The sequence below is a fragment of the Saccopteryx leptura genome, chromosome 6 (genome assembly GCF_036850995.1).
Source record: "Saccopteryx leptura isolate mSacLep1 chromosome 6, mSacLep1_pri_phased_curated, whole genome shotgun sequence".
Classification (NCBI taxonomy): domain Eukaryota; kingdom Metazoa; phylum Chordata; class Mammalia; order Chiroptera; family Emballonuridae; genus Saccopteryx; species Saccopteryx leptura.
The window spans coordinates 151,286,475-151,300,641 of record NC_089508.1 but is presented as its reverse complement, the minus strand read 5'-3'; the positions used below and the strand labels follow the sequence as shown (position 1 = coordinate 151,300,641).

At 48.1% G+C, this 14,167-nt stretch overlaps 1 long non-coding RNA gene across 1 annotated transcript; it reads left to right on the top strand.

Moving 5' to 3' along the window:
• Window positions 1-57: 57 nt before the first annotated feature.
• Window positions 58-13,477, top strand: LOC136376136 (uncharacterized). Its single transcript, XR_010746146.1, has 4 exons — window positions 58-216; window positions 2,172-2,474; window positions 11,572-11,866; window positions 13,027-13,477. It is a non-coding gene; the product is annotated as an uncharacterized lncRNA (long non-coding RNA).
• The last annotated feature ends 690 nt before the right edge of the window (window positions 13,478-14,167 follow it).

The following is a 14,167-nucleotide window of genomic DNA, read 5'->3' as shown; positions in this document are numbered from 1 at the left end:
GGTGGTGGTGGTGGTGGTGGTGGTGGTGGTGATAGTTCATGCCGCCAGAGGGCGCACTCTCGGGTAGATCCCGAACACTTCCGGAAATTACCGACGGACTGTTGGTACTAGTCGCCCTCATGATTTCGGCGAGGAACGGTCTGCGAGGAAGCTAGGAGATCGCAAAGAGCCGAGAAGTCCCGGAAATCCCCGAAAGCGGCGAGGCTGTGTTTTGCAGTTACGTAAATGCGCTGGTAACCTTCGATATTCCTGAATGTTTTTTAGGAAAGCGAGGCCTTTCCAAAATATTGGCCATTTGATATTTGATACCGCTCTGATATTTCCGAAAGATCCTAACCATCTCCTGAAGGTTCCTAAAGTCTCTAGATATTGGTCGGACATTTCCCACAGCGCCTAGCCGGAAGCAGCGGCAGGCTGTGGCCCGGGAAGTGTTTTGAAGTAGCTTGCTGGGGTCGTTTAGCTCCCTGGGACTTTATGTTTAATGGCGCTACCAGCCGTGGGCAAAGCCTCCCTGCAGCTCGACCCATGCTGCCGCGGGCCTGCACTCTCCTCCCCACTGGCCAGAACCGACAGAGGAAGACCGGTGGACTGGGGTCAGGAGGCTTGCGTTCAGATGCCCACCTTGCAAAGTGCTGGACTCCTGGTGGAACCTTCTTTGTGGGCTGCGTTTTGCCATTGATGGAATGGGGGTCCAAGTATCCCTGAAATAGGGCCTCAGTGTATTCTCTCAGTGCATTGAGTTCAGCAAACAGGTTGTTAAAATGGCACTTGTAATCAGGATTCTCTCTAAGGTGGGCACCTGGGCAGCTGCCCAATATGGAAATCAAAACTTTACATTCCTTACTCTTTTTTAATGTTCATCTGTGCAACAGCATACTTTAAGCGCCTGTAGTAATGTTCATTCTGTCCATAGGTGAAAGAAATTGTAAGTGAGGATGCCAATCAAGAAGCAATATGGGCCTGGCCAGGCGGTGGCGCAGTGGATAGAGCATCAGACCCCCAAGCTCGCCAGCTTGAGTGCGGGCTCACCAGGCTTGAGCAAAGCTCACCAGCTTAGACCCAAGGTCACTGGCTCCAGCAAGGGGTTACTCGATCTGCTGTAGCCCCACGGTCAAGGCACATATGAGAAAGCAATCAATGAACAACTAAGGAGTTGCAACGAAAAACTGATGATTAATGCTTCTCATCTCTCTCCGTTCCTGTCTGTCAGTCCCTATCTATCTCTCTCTGTCTCTGTAAAAACAAAACAAAACAAAAACCTTCAATCCAACACATGAACAAGGAAGTCTCTGACACAAAGTCAGTTATCCGAAGCACAATGGGATTCCTCATGAGAGTGCACCACCTCCCACCATGCAACAGTCAAGGGTGTAGGGAAAAGCCCAGTTTTAAAACTAAGCCTTGGGCTATAAGGATCCTGTCTGCCTACAGCCTGTCCCCCATGCCCAATGCAAACCACAAGCAAGCAAATATATATATATATATCATATTTACCAACTTATTTGATCAACACCTCCTGACATATGCCTCCTCTGGCCACCATCCAGGAGGCCTTGGGGAGGCAGAAGGGTCGGGTTCCAGTGCACACTTTTTCACAGATGCCCCTTGTGACTCCTAGCAAGGCCCCAGTGTTCTCCCCGTTTGTGGAACCCCACAACTGCCCATTGCAGAGGGTTGACAGGGTGAAACAGGACAGAAGGTGCTTTGAAAGCTCAAGTTCTATAAAAACACATTAAGGGATGGAAGGACTTCTATTTGGGCTATTTCTTCCTTTCAGGCCTGTATCGGCTTTTAACAGATTTGTACAAACTTCAATATCCTGGAATTTTTTTTACACCTTTAAGGTAAAATTGGAAGTAAATAACTGTGACTTTAAAGAACTTATTACTTTAACTCCAAGCTCAGAGTAGATGTAGTACTGTTCAACATCTTCAACAAAGCTGGATGCAGACAAACTAGGTGAGGGATGGCAAAGTCAGATGGCCTCTGGTGTTGCTGCATCATTCTGATTCAACAGACATACTTTGTCATTATATTAAACACCACTGGATGTTTTTCACTTCCTCAAAATCACAGACATCTTCTTGGTCTACATTTCTGTTTTTTTCTTTAAGTAAAGACATAATTACAAGAAATATTTTACTTTTTTTTTTTTTTTTTTTTTTTTACAGAGACAGAGTCAGAGAGAGAGATAGACAGACAGGAATGAAGAGATGAGAAGCATCAATCATCAGCCTTTCATTGTGCATTGCAATACCCCAGTTGTTCATTGATTGCTCTCTCATATGTGCCTTGACCGCGGGCCTTCAGCAGACCGAGTAACCCCTTGCTCAAGCCAGCGACCTTGGGCCCAAGCTAGTGAGCTTTGCTCAAACCAGATGAGCCCGTGCTCAAGCTGGCGACCTCGGAGTCTTGAACCTGGGTCTTCCGCATCCCAGTCCGACGCTCTATTCACTGCGCCACCACCTGGTCAGGTGAAATATTTTACTATTTGAGAATATACAGATATGGGGAAGTCCCGGGTTTGATTCCCAGCTAGGGCACACAGGAAAAGTGCCCATCTGCTTCTCCACCCTTCCCCCTCTCCTTCCTCTCTATCTCTCTCTTTCTCTCCTGCAGCCAAGGCTTCATTGGAAAAAAAAGTTGGCCCTGGGTGCTGAGGATGGTGCACTCTCATGAGGAATCCCATTATGCCTCTGATAAGTGACTTTGTATCAGAGACTTCCTTGTTTGTATATTGGATTAAAGGTTTGAATCTACACTATAAAGTGGGGCAGACCGGGAGCTTGCTCTCTCTCGGTTCCTGAGATTAGCATTAGAGGAGAGAGCAGAGAAAGACCATGTGGAGGAGAGGAGAAGCAGCCAACATGGTGGAGTGCTGAAGGAGAAGTCAGTTTGTTCAGGGGGAAGAAGGAGATGGGGAACAGAGGTGAATAAGGCTGGTGAGGTAGAAACCTTTCATCCTAGGAAAACTTGGATAAGTCAGTGGGTTTGTGAGCACTGAATGAGTGGGTTTTAGAGCCCAGGGTGTGTTTTTACTGGCCTGCTGGGTGCAAGCTAGGATTAAAGGTAATGGCCCACCAGTTCTTGGTTCCGTTGTTTCATTACCCACTGTCCGAATCAAATGCAAACCTGCATGGGCCAGGCGGCTGTGATGGTGGCCGTGGCTACTGGCTTTACAGGCACATGCAGAATTCTGTCTGACTGCCTCCCTGCTTCTAACTTCGGGAAAAAAAAGAAAAAAGAATATACAGATAAGCCCTGGCCCATTGGCTCCATGGTAGAGCGTCAGCCAGGTGTGTGGATGTCATGGGTTTGATTCCTGGTCAGGGCACACAGGAGAAGCGCCCATCCCTCTCTTGCTTCTCTACCCCTCCCCCTCTTGCTTCTCTCTCTCTCTCTTTCTCTCTCTTTTCTCTCCTCTCCTCCCTTCCTGCAGCCAAGACTCAATTAGAGTGAGTTGTCCCCAGTAGCTGAGAATGGCTTCATTGCCTACAGGCGATAAAATGGCTCCTGTTGTAATGGAACAAGGACCCCAGATGGGCAGAGCATCACCCCCTAGTGCATTTTCTGGGTGGATCTCAGTTGGGGCACATGTGAGAGTCTGTCTTTGCCTTCCCAACTCTCACTAAAAATAAAAAAATAATAATAATAATATACAGATAATTGAAACGTTTACTTTTTTAAAAAAATTGTAGAGATAGTGTTGGGCAAACCAGTGTGTTAATTTAAAAATAAATAATGCTCACTTGCACTTTTGCCTGGTTGGTGCATTAGCACAGGACAGCCCCATGTGTGGATAGTCTATGTAAGGCTGAGGGTGCTTGCCCTCAGGGCAGCAGGTTGCAAATTGCAGATTGCTTGCCTCCATTGGGAGGGTAGATTATTTGCTATTGTTGGCTGGAGAAGGACTATTTCTCCTAGTTTGTTTTGCTGGTGGGTCCTGAGAGAGAGGAAAGCAGTTTTTCCCTGCCTGTTTGCACATCCATTATTATGAGACTTTAATAAATGGAATGGCCCACCATTTTCTGGCTCCACAGTTTTTTTACCGTCTGCCCAAATCTAATGGGAACCTGCATGGCCATGGCCACTGGCCTTACAGAGAGGAAGGGGGAAAGAGAGAAAAAGAAATATTGATTACACATGTATGCACTCATTGGTTGATCCTTGTATGTGCCCTGGCTGGGGATCAAACCTTAAAAAAACATTTGTTTACCCAACAGAGGGCTTCCTCTTTTTTTCACTCCACCATAGGAATTCGCCTTGATGTGGGGCATACAAAATGGCAAACTTGAAAGTCCCTTTTCTGTTCAAAGGTGGTTTCTGCTTTTAGCTGTAGCCAATGGCTTCCCTGTAAGACCACTACTGTCAGAACTTCTCACTTTTAGAGAGTACCTACAAATTTGGGTCTACATGTGAATTCTCCCCATTTTAAAATGGTGATAACTGCCCTGGCCAGTTTACTCAGTGGTAGAGCATTGACCCAGTGTCTGGATGTCCTGGGTTTGATTCCTAGTCATGGCACACAGGAGATGTGATATCCGCTTCTCCACCTGTAAGGCTGGTGGTGTCCATGGCCATGCAGGTTAACACTGGATTTAGGCAGACGGTAAAGGAACTATGGAGCTGGAAGATGGTAGCCAATTTCGATTATATTAGAGTCTGCCAATGGCAGACAAGCAAGCAGGCAGGGAGAACAGCTTCCCCCCCTCTCTCAGAACTCACAAGGAAAACAGGTGAGGGGGTGAGGACCCCTTCTCTGGCAAACAATAGCAAACAATGGCCCCTCCCAATGGTGGCAGGCAATCCACAATTTGCAATCTGCTACCCTGTGGGCAAGCACCCTCAGCCTTACATAGACTGTACACACATGGCACTGCCCCGTGCTCATGCACCAATCAGGCAAAGTGCAAGTGAGCAAACCTAACACACTTGTAACACACTGGTCTGCCCAACACCACCCCTCCCCCTCCCCCTTCTCTCTTTCTCTCTCTCTCTCTCTCTCTTTCTCTCTCTTTCTCTCTCCCCCTTCACCTCCTGCAGCCATGGCTTGATTGGTTTGAGCACATCAGCCTCAGGCTCCCAAGGATGGTTTGCCTCAGGCGCTAAAAAAAGATCGGTTGCGAGCATGGCCCCAGACTGGCAGAGCATCAGCCCCAGATGGGGGTCACTAGGTGGGCTCTGGTTGGGGTGCATGCAAGAGTCTATCATTCCTCCTCTCACTTGAAAAAGAAGAAAAATAAATAAAATGGTGATTAACTCAGTTTTTAGGAAAATTACTCTCATTCAGCCACAAATGCAAGCTACATTTCAGCCCCTAGAGTTTATGCCAGCCTGCCTCCTTTGCCATGAGAGAAGCCAGACCTGAAAGAAACCTAAGATTTTATTTTTCTTTTTTTTAAGTGAGAGAAGGGAAGATAGATAGAGAGACTCCTGCACGCATCCTGACTGGGATCACCCACCAACCCCTGTTTGGGGCCAATGCTCAAATCAACTGAGCTATCCTCAGCACCCAAGGCTGACACTAGAACCAACTGAGCCACTGGCTATGAGAGAGGAAAAGGAAGAGAAAGGGGAGATGAAGGGGAAGAGAAGCAAATGGTTGCTTCTCATGTGTGCTCTGACCGTGGATCAAACCCAGAATGTCTGCACACCAAGCCAACACTCTATCCACTGAGCCAACCTGCCAAGGGCCAGAAACCTAAGATTATTTTTGATAAATTCAAGATTAAGAGTGTGGAAAATGTCATCAATTATTGGCTTGCCCTCTTCTCTTTATTTATTTACTTATTTATTTTTCTTCTTTTCCAAGTGAGAGGAGGGGAGATAGAGAGACAGACTCCCACATGTGCCCCAACTGGGATCCACCCTGTAACTCCCATCGGGCTGATGCTCTGCCCATCTGGGGCAATGCTCACAACTGAGCTATTTTTAGCACCTGAGGCAGAAGCTCCAAGGAGACATCCTCAGAGCCCAGGAACAATGTGCACAAACCAATCAAGCCATGGCTGTGGGAGAGGAAGAGCAGGAGCAAGAGAGAGAGAGAGAGAGAGAGAAGGGGGAGGAAGAGGGGTAAAGAAGCAGATGGTTGCTTCTTCTGTGTGCCCTGACTGGGAATCAAACCCAGGACATCCACATGCTGGGGTGACCTTTTACCACTGAGCCAACTGACCAGGGCATTTTCTTTTATTTATTTACTTTTATTTTGAGAGTACATTTATTACAGCTGGGGACAGTGAAACAAGGAAAGGCTTAAGATAGAAGAAGCAACATGAGAGAACCTAGGCCGGGATGTTTTGGATCTGTAGAAATGTTATAGGAAAGAAATGAGCCACCCTGTCTGGGTATCTCAGTTGGTTAGAGCAACATCCCAGTAAACCAAGGTTGCAGGTTTGATCCCTGGCCAGGGCATGTATTAGATTCAATCAATAAATGTATAAATGGCCTGACCTGTGGTGGCGCAATGGGTAAAGTGTCAAATGACCTGTAATGCTGAGGTTGCCAGTTCAAAACCCCAGAGACTTGCCTCGTCAAGGCACATATAGGAGTTGATGTTTTCTGCTTCCCCTTCCTCTCTCTCTCTTTCTCTAAAATGAATAAATAAAATCTAAAAAAAAAAAGTTGATAATAAATAAATGTATAAATAAGTAGAACAAGAAATCAATCTTTTTTCCTTTCTAAAATCAAAACAATTTTAAAAATTTATTGATTTTTAGATAGAAGGGAGAGAGAGAGAAAGAAAGAAAGAGGGGAGATAAGTGGGAAGCATCAACTTGTAGTGTAGTTGCTTTTCATATGTTCCTTGACTGAGCAAGTCTAGGGTTTTGAATCGGCAACCTCAGCACTTTAGGTCAATGCTTTATTTTATTTTATTTTATTTTTTAATTTTATTTATTCATTTTAGAGAGGAGAGAGAAAGGGAGAAAGAGACAGAGAGGGAGAGAGAGAGGAGAGAGAGACAGAGAGAGAAGGTGGGGAGGAGCTAGAAGCATCAACTCCCATATGTGCCTTGACCAGGCAAGCCCAGGGTTTCGAACCGGCGACCTCAGCATTTCCAGGTCGACGCTTTATCCACTGCGCCACCACAGGTCAGGCAGGTCAATGCTTTAAACACTGCATCACCGAAGATAGGTAAGGGGCTTCTCGCTCCGGGCTGGCCCCTCTGGAGTCGGGCCGCCAGCTCAAGGCTCCGCTGACCTGGAGGGCGGAAGGGAAGCTCCGTAAGAGGTCAGGCCTCCCGGCCTGTCCTAGCCCCTCCGGCCAGCGCGAGCTGCCCAAGCCCCGGCGGTAGGTCACTCGGGAGGAGGGGCACCAGGGCCGGGGGAGCCTCGGCCACACTCGAGGGAGAGGAGTGGAGTTGCAGCCCCGAGGAGGTGGGGGTTGGGTTGGCAGGTGGCAGGAGAGGCGCTGAGCTCTTCGAGTGAAAAACGGTACTGGTTTTGGATTAGGAGTTTTCTCACTTACCTTCTTTAAAAGGAGAATGTGGCCCCTGGCCTTCAGCTCTGGCATGGGATTGGGAATGGCCTACTCCAACTGTCAGCATGATTTTCAGGCTCCATATCTTCTACATGGAAAGTATGTCAAAGAGCAGAAGGAGTGACCGCACCCAAGAACGTCCTGGTGGGAGGAGAGAAGTGTCTATTCCTCAGGAATACTGAAGTGCCCTGGAGTAAGCTGGCATTCTTCTGTAAGGATGTTATCAGCATTGCTCTCAACTCCAGCACACTGTCTGTGTATTTGAAATCAAGTCTGTTTATTGTTTTGTATTTTCTCTCTGGAAATTGCAAGGAGGCGGTCTTAAATAAGTTATAAAAAAATAAAATAAAATAGACACTGCATCACCACAGGTCAGGCATTTATTTTATTTATTTTTTTAATTTTATTTATTTATTTATTACAGAGACAAGAGTGAGTCAGAGAGAGGGATAGACAGGGACAGACAGACAGGAATGGAGAGAGATGAGAAGCATCAATCATTAGTTTTTCATTGCGCGTTGCAACACCTTAGTTGTTCATTGATTGCTTTCTCATATGTGCCTTGACCACGGGCCTTCAGCAGACCGAGTAACCCCTTGCTGGAGGCAGCGACCTTGGGTCCAAGCTGGTGAGCTTTGCTCAAACCAGATGAGCCCACGCTCAAGCTGGCGACCTTGGGGTCTCGAACCTGGGTCCTCTGCATCCCAGTCCGATGCTCTATCCACTGTGCCACTGCCTGGTCAGGCGGTCAGGCATTTATTTTAAGTTTTTTTTTTTTTTTAAGATTTTAGTTATTCATTTTATGGCCCTGTCCGGTTGGCTCAGTGGTAGAGTGTCGGCCTGGCGTGCAGAAGTCCCGGGTTCGATTCCCAGCCAGGGCACACAGGAGAAGTGCCCATCTGCTTCTCCACCCCTCCCCCTCTCCTTCCTCTGTCTCTCTCTTCCCCTCCTGCAGCCAAGGCTCCATTGGAGCAAAGTTGGCCCTGGCGCTGAGGATGGCTCTGTGGCCTCTGCCTCAGGTGCTAGAATGGCTCTGGATGCAACAGAGCGACGCCCCAGATGGGCAGAGCATCGCCCCCTGGTGGGCGTGCCGGGTGGATCCCGGTCAGGCGCATGTGGGAGTCTGTCTGACTGCCTCCCGGTTTCCAGCTTCAGAAAAATTAAAAAAAAAAAAAAAAGATTTTAGTTATTCATTTTAGAGAGGAGAGAGAGAGAGAGAGAATGAGAGAGAGGAGAGAAGGGGAAGGAGCAGGAAGCATCAACTCCCATATGTGCCTTGACCAGGCAAACCCAGGGTTTAGAACCAGCAACCTCAGCTTTCCAAGTCAATGCTTTATCCACTGCGCCACTGCAGGCCAAGCTAAAATTTTTTTAAAAGAAAGAAAGTGCCCTGGCCGGTTGGCTCAGTGGTAGAGCGTCGGCCTGGTGTGCAGAAGTCCTGGGTTCGATTCCCAACCAGGGCACACAGGAGAAGCGCCCATTTGCTTCTCCACCCCTCCCCCTCTCCTTCCTCTCTGTCTCTCTCTTCCCCTCCCGCAGCTGAGGCTCCATTGGAGCAAAGATGGCCCGGGCGCTGGGGATGGCTCCTTGGCCTCTGCCCCAGGCGCCAGAGTGGCTCTGGTCGCAACAGAGCAACGCCCCCGGAGAGGCAGAGCATCGCCCCCTGGTGGGCAGAGCGTCGCCCCCTGGTGGGCGTGCCGGGTGGATCCCGGTTGGGCGCATGCGGGAGTCTGTCTGACTGTCTCTCCCCGTTTCCAGCTTCAGAAAAAATACAAAAAAAAAAAAATGAAAGAAAGTGCCCTGACCAGATGGCTCAGTTGGTTAGAGCTTCGTCCCAAAGCACACAAGTTTCCGGTTCCATCCCTGGTCAGGGCACATACAGGAACAGATCAATGTTCCTGTCTCACTTTTTCCTCTTCCTTTTCTCTAAAATCGATTTTTAAAAAAATTAAAAAGAGAAAGAAAGAAGTGAGCCTAGGCGGGGCTGCTTTGGCTCACTGGGAAGTCAGAGAAAATGGAACCCCAGAGACAGGTCCAGGGGATGAGCCCAGGACAAGCTGCCACTGCCCAGTGTGCCCTGGTTGCAAATCTTGTGGGGACCCTTAGAGTTTAGGAGATGCACTCCTGAGAGGGAAGAAAGGCATGAGCGTGTTACCAGGAGGGAGAGTACCTGGCTTACCCTCTTGTTTAAAGAACAATTTCTCTCCTTTATCTTTATTTTGCCTTTTAGAGCAGTGTTCTCCAATCTAAATATAATGTGAGCTATGCATAAGTTTAAATACTTAAATAGCTACATTTAACACAGGTGAAAATTAACTTTAGTGTTTTATATATGTATTTTTTTCTTCCAGGTGAGAGGAGAAAAGATAGACTCCCACATGTGCCCCAATCTGGACCCATCTGCTACCCTGTCCCCTTCTCTCTCTCCCTCTCTCTCTCTGTCTCTCTCTCTTCCCCTCCTGCAGCCAAGGCTTGACTGATTTGAGCACATTGGCCCTGGGTGCTGAGGATGGCTCCACGGAACGCCTCCACCCTGCCTCAGGTGCTAAACACAGCTTGGTTGCGAGCATGCCCCTAGATGGGCAGAACATCGGCCCCAGACAGGTTGCTGGATGAATCCAGGTCAGAGCACTTGCGGGAATCTGTCTTTTTGCGAGGGGTCGCTGGCTCAGCTGGACTCCCCTGGTAAGGGCATGTATGAGAAAGCATTTAAGACCTGTGGTGGCACAGTGGATAAAGCGTAGACTTGGAATGCTGAGATCGCTGGTCTTGCCTGGTCAAGGCACATATGGGAATTAATGCTTCCTGTTCCTCCTCACCCCTTTCTTTCTAAAATGAATAAATTTTAAAAATCTAGAAAAAAAAAAAAGAAAACAGTCAAGGAACAACTAAAGTGATGCAAGTATGAGTTAATGCTTCTCATCTCTCTCCCTTTCTGTCTTTGTCTCTCTTTACTCTCTCTCACTAAAAAAAAAAAAAAGTCGCCCTGGCCAGGTGGCTCAGCGGTAGAGCGTCGGCCTGGCGTGCGGGGGGACCCAGGTTCGATTCCCGGCCAAGGCACATAGGAGAAGCGCCCATTTGCTTCTCCACCCCGCCCCCCTCCTTCCTCTCTGTCTCTCTCTTCCCCTCCCGCAGCCAAGGCTCCATTGGAGCAAAGATGGCCCGGGTGCTGGGGATGGCTCCTTGGCCTCTGCCCCAGGTGCTAGAGTGGCTCTGGTCGCGGCAGAGCTACGCCCCGGAGGGGCAGAGCGTCGCCCCCCTGGTGGGCAGAGCGTTGCCCCTGGTGGGCGTGCCGGGTGGATCCCAGTCAGGCGCATGCAGGAGTCTGTCTGACTGTCTCTCCCCGTTTCCAGTTTAAGAAAAAAAAAAAAAAAAAAGTCAGATACTATCACTCCTCAGATTAAAATCCCCTCCTATTGGCTTCCCATTGTCTTTAGAATGGAATCTAAGCTCCTTACTGTGGCCTATAAGGTCCTATGTAATCTGGCCCCTACTGCTTCTCTGACCTCATTACTGGAAACTCATCAGTTGTGAGCTTCCTCCTCATTATTCTCATTTATACCACAGGGACTTTGCATAGGCCAGGGGTCCCCAAACTTTTTACACAGGGGGCCAGTTCACTGTCCCTCAGACTGTTGGAGAGCCGGACTATAAAAAAAACTATGAACAAATTCCTATGCACACTGCACATATCTTATTTTAAAGTAAAAAAACAAAACGGGAACAAATACAATATTTAAAATAAAGAACAAGTAAATTTAAATCAACAAACTGACCAATATTTCAATGGGAACTAGGCTCCTCTCACTGACCACCAATGAAAGAGGTGCCCTTCCAGAAGTGCGGTGGGGGCTGGATAAATGGCCTCAGGGGGCCGCATGTGGCCCGCGGGCCGTAGTTTGGGGACCCCTGGCATAGGCTGTATCCTCTGCCTGGAGCTCTTTCCTTGAGTCCTCACATGACTGGCTCCTTTTGGCATTCAGATCTCAGCATATGTATACTGCATACTCAGAGAATACCTAAATATGTAATGTTTTCTTCAAAGCACTTACCACTAGATTTATCCTTTTTACCTGTTTACTGTTTATCTTCCAGGTCTGCATTCCATGAAGGTAACAGAGACCAGGTTGGCTTCAGCCACCACCAAGTCCCCAGTGCTGAGAACTGCACTGGACACAGAGTACAAGATCTATAAATATTGGGTCCAGCTAGATCCTTAGAACAAAGTCCTCATGAATGTGGATGGACTTGTGGGAATTAAGCCATGGGAACTAAATCGGGAAATATAGTTAAGGCTTTTGGGATAGAGAGGGTTGGTCTTTAATTAGAGCACCTCAAATCAGAACAAAAAAATATCACCTAAATTTTGAATGATGCGGAAAAAATCCTGGTAAGTTGTCCTTTAAAGTGTAGATATATTATTGTTCTTTTAAATTTTTTTAAAATTTTTTATTCATTTTAGAGAGGAGAGGGAGAGACAGAGAGGGGGGGGGGGGGAGAGACAGAGAGAGAGAAGGGGGGGAGGACCTGGAAGCATCAACTCCCATATGTGCCTTGACCAGGCAACCCCAGGGTTTCGAACTGGCGACCTCAGCATTTCCAGGTCGACGCTTTATCCACTGTGCCACCACAGGTCAGGCTTTATTGTTCTTTTAAAACACCATGTTCAAAAATAACATGATTCATGAATTGTGAAAAGTTCAAACAACATCTCAGTTGGCAGGATGGGAAAGGGATAAAAGCAGGATATCTATTTACATATGGTTTAAATAACCCAGATGCATTTAAATTTTCTCTACAATCTGCCCTGGCCAGGTAACTCAGCTGGTTAGAGCATCACCCCACTATGCCAACGTTGCAGGTTCAATTCCCAGTCAGGGCACATACCAGAATCAACGAATGAATGCATAAATAAGTGGAACAACAAGTTGATGTCTCTCTCTTCCTCTCCCTTCCACTCTCTCTAAAATCAACAAAAATAAAGATTTCCATAATCTGCCTGTCCAGTGGATAGAGCGTTAAACTGGGACACGGAAGACCCGGGTTCAAAACTGCGAGGTCGCTGGCTTGAGTGCGGGCTCACCAGCTTGAGCGTGGGGTCACCGGCTTGAGCATGGGATGATGGACATGACCCCGTGATCACTGGCTTGAGCAAGGGGTCACTTGCTCTGCTGTAGCCCCGCCAGCCCCCCACCCCCTGTCAAGGCACATATGAGAAAGCAATGAACAATTAAGGTGCTGTAACAAAGAACTGATACGCCTGACCTGTGGTGGCGCAGTGGATAAAGCGTCGACCTGGAAATGCTGAGGTCGCCGGTTCGAAACCCTGGGCTTGCCTGGTCAAGGCACATATGGGAGTTGATGCTTCCAGCTCCTCCTCCTTCTCTATCTCTCTGTCTCTCTCTCCTCTCTGTCTCTCTCCCTCTCTCTCTCCTCTCTAAAAAAATGAATAAATAAAAATAAAATTAAAATAATAATAATAAAATAAAAAAGTAACACATATGACAAAGAACTGACACTTTTTTTGTGTGTGTGTGTATTTTTCTGAAGTTGGAAACATGGAGGCAGACAGACTCCAGCATGTGCCCCGACCGGGATCCACCGACATGCCCACCAGGGGGTGATGCTCCGCCCATCCGGGGCGTCGCTCTGCAGCAGTCAGAGCCATTCCAGCGCCTGAGGCAGAGGCCATGGAGCCATCCTCACCGCCGGGGCAAACCTTGCTCCAATGGAGCCTCGGCTGCAGGAGGGGAAGAGAGAGACAGAGAGGAAGGAGAGGGGGAGGGGTGGAGAAGCAGATGGGCGCCCCTCCTGAGTGCCCTGGCCGGGAATCGAACCCGGGACTCCCGCACACCAGGCCGACGCTCTACCACTGAGCCAACCGGCCAGGGCCAAGAATTGACACTTTTCATCTCTCTCCCTTCCTGTCTGTCCCTACCTGTGCCTCTCTCTGTCTCTGTCACACCCAAAATAAATAAAAATAAATAAAAATTTCTCATAATCTTGTGTCCCAGGCTGTTACTGGAAAGGGACCAGCCCAGAGTAGGTCTGCCTCGGCCGACCTGTAGTGTGTGGGTTCTTGTTTTCATGCAGGAAAGATTTCACAACACGAGTCCAGGTGAATTTGAGAGCATGTTTATTAAAGCTGGGACAGTGCAATTAAAGAAGGACTTAGGACAGAAGCAGCAACAGGAGAGAGCCCAAGTGGGGCAGCTTTGTCTCTCTAGAAATGTCATAGGAAAGAAGTGAGCCTAGGAGGGGCTGCTGGGTCTCACCGAGGAATAAGGCACAGGGAAAGAAGCGAGCCTAGGCGGGGCTGCTGTCAGCTCACTGGGAAGTCAGAGAAAAGGGGCCATGGAGACAGGTTCAGGGGGTGAGCCCAGGACGAGCTGCTGCCGCCCACTGCTCCCTTGTTGCAAGTCTCCTAGGGACCCTTAGAGTTTAGGGATGCATGCCTGTGGGGGAAGAAGGGGAAGGAGCCCTGGCCCAGTAGCTCAGTAGGTTAGAGTGTTGTCCCAATGTGCCAAGGTTATGGGGCTGATCTCCAGTCAGGGCACATACAAGAATCAACAAATGAGTGCCTAAATAAGTAGAACAACAAATCAATGTTTCTCTCTCTTTCAAGTCAATAAATAAAAATGAAAAGAAGGAACCTCATTTTCTGCTTCTTGATGAAGTGTCTTGATATGCA